General features: G+C 36.6%; 1 long non-coding RNA gene across 1 annotated transcript; it reads right to left on the bottom strand.

Annotated features, from left to right (window-relative positions):
* Positions 1-6,991: 6,991 nt before the first annotated feature.
* LOC147497340 (uncharacterized) lies at positions 6,992-7,683 on the bottom strand. Its single transcript, XR_015197100.1, has 2 exons — positions 7,556-7,683; positions 6,992-7,306 (listed from the first exon to the last, which is right to left on the bottom strand). It is a non-coding gene; the product is annotated as an uncharacterized LOC147497340 (long non-coding RNA).
* Positions 7,684-8,020: the final 337 nt, after the last annotated feature.

The following is an 8,020-nucleotide window of genomic DNA, read 5'->3' as shown; positions in this document are numbered from 1 at the left end:
AAGCATTTAAATAAAGAGGGTAGAAAAATACCATGGAAACGCGTGAAATTCTGGAACATCTGCAAAACAAGGTTAAAACATACTAATATAAAAACTGACGCAACTCTATAAGAGTTCCTCCCATTATGGAGTAGCGAAACTTGAGAGGAAAAATTAGAGTGGTTTTGTCTTGACATTTATGTGAGGACCTACTTAAGGATGCTATTCCGAGTTTTCAGAAACGAACCTGCTAGTTCATCTCATAGTATTACTTGTTGTAAATATGTTTATTCGTAGATGATAGATTTTTATGCATATATTAGCTTAGGTTTCAACTTGATTATTCTGTATTCATTTGCTAAGTGAGATGTATAGATAATTGAGACATAGATAAGGAAACAATAGTTTTATTTCTGAAGTCGTTGTAGTATAGATGAAGTTTGTGAGTACCTTCATCGAAAACTCTCACGAGGGGCTATAACTTCGTCCACTAGGAATTCCTAGTGGTTTAAGGCCTTGTTGCATTTGGTCAATGCAATCGCACTCGGCGAAACGAGATTAGTTAGAACTCTATTTTTGGTCACTTATGCTAATTTCTCATATTTGCTTGAGGACAAGCAAAATGTTGTTTGGGGGTGGTTTTATAAGAGCCCAAAATTGTAGTTTTAACCCCTTAATAATACTACTTTTAGACCAATTATGCGAGTAATAAATAAGAGTTAATGCTAATTACATGTTTTTATGTATTTCAGGCATAGAACTCAATTATGTGCAGAAATGTGCCACTTTGGCGATATAAAGAAGCAAAGGGCTGGTTGCTAAGAAGTTATGTGATAAAGGCCAAGATTTAAGGAGACAAAACCTTTATGAAGCCCGATCAAAAGCTGAAAAGTCAACATGGGCAGAAACAATACACAAGCCAGCAGAATTTCCAAAGACCATATCTTTGGACTCAGGCCTTGGATTTGACCCTACCTTACGTCGAAACGATCGGCTCGGAAAGAGCTTTCCAATGGTTCAAGCCCTGATCCAATCAGAAAAGCAGAAGTGGACAAAAATTCTGCTGATGTCAAAGCCAGATGAAACGGGTTCTATGGACTGAAGAAATTGGGGTTTGGGCAAGATTTTCTGGCCAAAAACATGAGACCTCAGCCCATGCACGAAATTGTGGATCTGGTCTCATTTTTTACATAAAACAAAACTTAGCTCTTAAGAAAGATATAGTTAGATAGCTTAGAATAGAAAGTAGCCATTAAAATAGCTTGTAGATCTAGTTTTTGGAATTTCAATTAGTTAATTAATTAGTTTCATACATTATTTTAGATTAGTTATTTGGGAATGATTGTTCTTCATTGATTAGATAAATAAAATAGTAGTTCTTGATCATTTCAATTTTGCCATTTAAATTTGTAGATCTAAGTTCAATTCTTGTTGTTATTCCATTCTTAGTATTAATTAGATTTGAAGTATTGTTAGTTAAAATTAGTAAAGTTCAAATCTTTATATTATGTCTAGTTTTAATTCAATGGGAAATGATAGTTTGATGAATCAAGGCTAAACCTCCATTAGAGGGGTTTGATGAAGCCTTGATGAAAACTTGATAGTGTAGTATAGAATCGTTGTAAGACTCTATTCCACTCTAGAAGGTCGTTGATTCGCCATGAGAATGGGTGGACGACCTCACATGCTAGTTATGAATTGGTAGAAATGCCATGTATAATTAGGGATTAGAATGACCAATTCTTACTGTTAGAATGTAAGAATTGGTTTACAACAAATCTATGCTAGTTTATTAAGTTGGAGTCAAGGTGGAATCAAATTCCCCTAATTCTCTATCTAGATTCAATTCTTAGCAATTTGTCATTTCGTTATTCGTAGCTTGTTATTTGAATTCACATCGTAGTATAAATTCCCTCGTAAATCTCTCATTGACTTTGGATAGACCATCAATTGTAGAAAACTTGAATGCTAAAGGACTAGGAGTGGAACGAATCTTCTATTACAACTCTACTTTAATAGATTCGAGAGTAGAAAACAAATATTTTGATAAGTAACAGTTCAGTTTATAGTTTTACTTGCGTTTAGAATTTCATAGCTTTATTTGTGAGTAAGACTATCTTTTTATGTTTATCACTAACCAAAAACATTACTATACAGACAATGCTAGTAGTAGTTGTTCTATTATTAAACACTCTTGAACTTCTTAAGAAGTGTTCCGAAACATTTGACTTACATTATCCGCGTTAGATGACAAAGAATCATTAGACACAATAACTTCACGCTGAATAATTTGGCGCAGTAGTGGAACGATAACAGGGTCGTGTGCAACCTAGTGTTACAAAAGAGTAAGAGGGATTAGTCTGTTATCACCAGGTTGACCTTCAACATCATGTTCACAATAATCGATAGTAAGTGCATCAGGAACTTGAGCTCTTCTAGTATTCGTAATAACTTTTGTAGAATGTGATCATCAATTTTGAATAAGAACCGCAGACGGCGCCAATTATGTTTCGACCAAATATGATCAAAACACTAAATGGTGACGGAAGAGATGAAGAACATAGAAAAGTAGTGAGAAAAGTGATGGTGATCGAGAGAATTATGAGACTGTACCTTTTGGTTGCCTACATACCCAAATTATCGATGAGATCAGGTCTCAAGAACATTGTTCCTTATGAAAAATAGTTTGGTATTTATATGTGTAGAGTAGAGATTTCTTGTAGCACAAGTAATTGTAATTGAACATGACTCTTAATTGATGATTATCTCTTTGATAAGAAATGAATCTGAACATAAATTAATGTATGTAAGTGGCAAGCCATGTGGCTAGGGTTCAGCCCTAAACACATGAGTTAATGAGCATATATACCGATCCATGGTATTGCAAATTGGGCCTTAGCCTTGTTGATTACACGAATAAAGTGGAGACCTCTACCAATGGACGTTTGCCACGTAGGTGAGGGTCTAATACACTTTAGTTTAATATGGAGTTCCAAATAGGCTCTAAAGGACCTGGAAACACACCTTTGGGTTGTACTTTCTCTTGTGCTAACTCTTTTGTAGGAAAGTTGGATGGCTTGTAAAATCTGTTGTTGGGTTTGCATAAAGGCATCAAAACGATCCGATTATGGAGGAGTTTTAGCTATAGGTTGTGTGACAGGAACTATATCACGTTGATTATTAATGGGTGGATTTTGATAATTATTATTTAACGGAACGATACCTCTATTAGCATTATAATTATTATTGTTATAATTATTATAATTTCCTTGTCCTTGTCCTTGCCTCGGTTGAGCGTGGTTGTAATTATTTGTTGGCCTAACATTTTGGTTAGTAAACCTTGGAGGTTGTTGATTATTTCGCCAACCGAAGTTAGGGTTTTGTCGCCAAGCTGCGTTAGGTTCGCTATTAATGGAACAAACATTATTTTGTTGTGATTGTTGTTGTTTATAGGCGAGAGGACAATAGGAGTCAGGATGCTCAGGACTCAAACATAAATTACATGGATTGGTGTTGACATTCGTGACGGGAATATGCTTTTGTTGAACAGAAATAGCCTCTACCTTTTTAGTGGGAGATTTGATTAAATGTTTAAGTTCAGGATCGGGTTTCATCTCAAACATACCGGCGGCCTTAATCATATATAGAAGAACTAGCTTTAACGGGAGATATCGTCCACTACCCCCAGCCAGTTATTATTACGCTTAGTTTGATCTTCTAAAAATTTATAAGCCTCTGAGGCTCCCTTACTTAGGAAACTACCCCCATTCATTATATCAAGGACTTCTTTATGGTGATGTAAAAGTCCTTTGAAAAAGGCACGAACTAACATGTCTTTCGCTAGGTTATGGTGTGGACAGTCTATAAGAAGATCGGTGAAACGATTCCAAGCCTCTGAAAATGATTCATGAGGATTCTATCGAAAGAAATGAATCTTGGAAAGCATTTCATCGGTCTTGAGTGGTGGGTAAAAATGTTCCATAAATAGTTGAACAAGTTTGGCCCACGAGTCCACAGAATTAGGCGCTTGGGAAGTTAACCAAGACGCCTTTATCGGGCTAAGGTGAAAGAAAACACCCCTCGGTTAATTTGTTCAAAGACTAACCGTAGGATGGTGGAATGTAGTAAGGACTTGGTCAATCATAATGCGATAAGCCGATAAGGTTTTTCATGGTCTAACCCATGAAAAACGGGTAACAAATTAAATATATTTGGGGATTCGAAATCCCCCATCGGTCCGATAGAACGATGCAGGATTTTCGGCTATCATTCAAGGCTTTGTAAAAGTCAAAGAGAGAAGACTCTCTTTCTTCACCATTGTTTCGTGTGGTGTGTGGTATATTAGCTAGAGGTGTAGTGTGTGGTATACTAGAAAGGCGTGTTTGTTGACGCGTTGCTAGTTAATTACGTTAGGCGTTTTCTTGACCCGACCTTAATCTCATGCAAGGCTAAGACCAATCTTAACTAAACACGACAACACTCCAAACAATCTTGATATGCTAGTATGAACCTCTAACAGGAGATGCGAGGTGTTGAACAAAGAAGTACCTGAATGCCTCCTTGCTTCGCTTATGAATAGTGTCTTATATATGAGTGATCAGCGTATATAACAAATTAGAACACTGAAAATCTTGAAGAAATGGAAGTTTGAAACAAACCTATGGAAATTGGGCAGTTTCAGCAGAGGGCGTGGGTTGCACTCAGGTCAAATTAGAGCTACAGGCATTTCAGCTCGAGGGGTGCTCAAACTTTGCCTTGGATGGGCGCGGGTCATGCTAAGGGTAAAATTCGAGTTCCAGGCATTTGGGCGCGTGGCGTACTCAGTTTATGCCTGCCTAGGGCATGGGTCGCGCTTAGGTAAAACTGGAGTTCCAAGCGTTAGATGCGCGGCGCCGGTTTATGCCTGTTTAGTATGCTGGTCGCCCCTCGTGTAATTCTCATGAGGAAAATTTCATGAAACGGACAACCACAGCTTAGAATCAAACAAGGGTGGGTGGGTTATGGGACTTTGGAAGACTAACAATTCTAAAGAAAACAATAATAAAGGGAACTAAGATGGCAGTGGCGCCATTTGATAATCGTATAAATTAATATATAATTCTACTCACAATTAAGCGATGAAACTTAAACACAAGTAAAACTAAAACTAAACTTTACGTGAGATGATTATCAAAGATTTATTCTACTCTCGAATCTATCGAAATAGAGTGGAGTAAAAGATTCGTTCCACTCCTAGTTCGTTAGCATTCAATGTTTTCTAATATTATCAGTCCTAGCCAAAATTAGTGGGAGTAATAGTGGGAATTTTATACAACGATGTGAATTGAACTAACAAGATACGAATAACGAAATGACGGAAATACTAAGGTTTAAATCTAGATAACGAATTAGGGGAATTGAATCCACCTTGAATCCAACTTAATAAAATAGCATAGATTGTTGTAATCAAATTCTTACGTTCTTACGATAAGAATTGGTTGTTCTAATCCCTAATCATTCATGGCAATCTTTACCAACTAATGACTAGGATGTGAGGAAGTTCTATCCATTCTCATGGCAAATCAACTACCTTCTAGAGTGGAATAGACTCTTACAACGTTTCTACACTACACAATCAAGTTTTCGTCAAGGCTTCATCAATCCCCTCTAATGAAGGTTTAGCCTTGATTCATAAGCCTATCATTTCTCGTGGAATTCAAACAAGACATTATATAAAGGTTCTAACTTTACTAAATTGACTAATCAATAATTCAAATATAAATTAACAACTAAATATGAATTTGGCAATTCTAACACTAATAAGAATTTAATTAATAAACTAAATTGAGATGAAAATGAATACTTTATTATGAACTAATATTTGATTCTAAATAATAATCTACTTGTTCTAACACTAATTAATTGAAAGGTAAAACTAGATCTAAAACAATAATTGAAAACTAATTAATGGAATAAAAACTCAAAACTAGATCTAGATCTAAAAACTATTCTCTAATGGCTACTTGCTACCTAACCTAATTGATTCTTTTAAGAGTTAAGTCTTGTGTGTTAAAATGGAGGAGACCAGATCTACATTTTCGTGCATGGGCTGAGGAGCCATGTTTTGGGCCGGAAAATCGAGCCTAAAGCCTAATTTCTTCAGTCCACAGAGCCCTTTTCAGTTGGCTTTGACTTCAATAGACTTTTTGTCCACTTATGCTCCTATGATTGGGTCAAGGCTTGGACCATTGGAAATCTCCTTCCGAGCCGATCGTTTTGACATAAGGTAGGCCCAATTCCAAGGCCTAAGTCCAAAGAGACGGTCTTCGGAAGTTCTGTTGACTTTTGTGTGCTGTTTTTGCCTGCGTGGACTTTGACTTTTCAGCTTTTGACCGGGTTTTACAAAGACTTTTTCTCCTGGAATCTTGTCCTTTAATCACAAAACTTCTTAGCAACCAACCCTTGCTCCTTTATCTCACCAAAGTGGCACATTTCTGCACATAATTGACTTCAATGCCTGAAATACATAAAAGCACGTAATCAGTCACTACCAAAAGAACGACTTTACCCGACTAACTATGGCTGTCGCGAAAGGTATTACCCAACAGACCAAAACTGCCGCAAGGCCGTCAGAAAATGCTCGGTCGGCATAGACTTTCGATGGTTTTTATTGGTCAAAATAGGCCGTCGGGGTTGGGGATCTTTGCCGACGGACATTCCTCGGCCAAGTAAAAATCGCCGGATATGTCCAACATCAAAACCGTCGGGATATTCCTCACCGCTAAAATCCGTCGGATATTCTGGCTATTAAAAACCGTTGGATAGTTCTATTGTTATAAACCGTCGGTTAGACCAGCTGTCACCAGCCGTCGGATATGCCAACTGCTAGCCGTCGGGTAGTTCGCTACTAGACAGTTTTTATTCGTCGGGTATTAGTTTTTTATTTTAAAAAATATTTTTATAATAATTGTTTCAGGTATCCCAACATTACATTTTTGCAAGTTCCCACTGAAATGCTACGAACGCCAATGTATTCATAAAGAAACAATGTGTTCATAAAAAAAAACAAGAATAAGACATGTCGTTCACTAAGTATACATATTACTTCCTTCAGAAACCAAAAATCAACACCACGTACACCATCTATCTAGTAACCAGTCCTAGTAATCTCTAGTACCATTACTTACAACAAGCATACTCAAAAAAATAAAATAGATGAAGTTTGCATATCCCACACAATAGATTACTCATACTGCAACCTTGATTCAACCCTTCAACAAAATCACTAAGGTCCAAAGCGTCTCACCAAGTTGGTAATCCATTTGCCAAGATCTTGAAGTGAGTTTTGCTGACCAAAAAAATTAAGAAGAAGAAGAAGATCATGAAAAACTCTCTTAGGAACTAGAAATAATTCTAGCTGTTCTATTCTAGCTATAAGTACCTAAAAATACCCAAACAAAAACACGTGCTAGAAGAATGTAAGAAACTTGCTAATCAAAATAGAATCAAAAGCCTTGAGTTTGAATGTAAGAAACTTGCTAATCAAAACAGAATAAAAAACACGTGTTGGAAGAATGTTTGAAGTTTGCACACTAACCAAAACAGAATCAAAAGCCTTAAGTTCTATTTGTGCACCCTCTCTGTGTCCTTGAACAACTGCATGCCTATCTTGAATTTTGAAGAGCCATATGTGTTATAATAGCTTGTAGCTTTGTTCCCACTCCTAAGATTCCCTGCAAACAGTTCAGGGGTGAGATTGAACTTCAGCACTAGTTAGGAAAGCTACTACCATAATACATAAAATTGCTTACAAGTAGAGGAAACACGTCTATCCACAACAAAGCCTGCCATCCTGAAAATAACAATATGATCCAATGAAAAGACTGCATCTTAAATTGAATTTGAATTGAGAATATAAATAACCAGAAAAATGTTTGATTAAAGACGTGAGCTCACCAGCAACACATTCATAAGCAACACATTCAGAAGCAAAAATACCACAACCGAAGGCCATAGCAAAGGACTGTTGACATTATGGAGCAGTTACGAAATTAAAATGCAT

The sequence above is a fragment of the Coptis chinensis genome, chromosome 5 (assembly GCF_015680905.1).
Source record: "Coptis chinensis isolate HL-2020 chromosome 5, ASM1568090v1, whole genome shotgun sequence".
NCBI lineage: Eukaryota > Viridiplantae > Streptophyta > Magnoliopsida > Ranunculales > Ranunculaceae > Coptis > Coptis chinensis.
The sequence above is the reverse complement of the archived record's forward strand: the minus strand, read 5'-3'. Positions and strand labels throughout refer to the sequence as shown.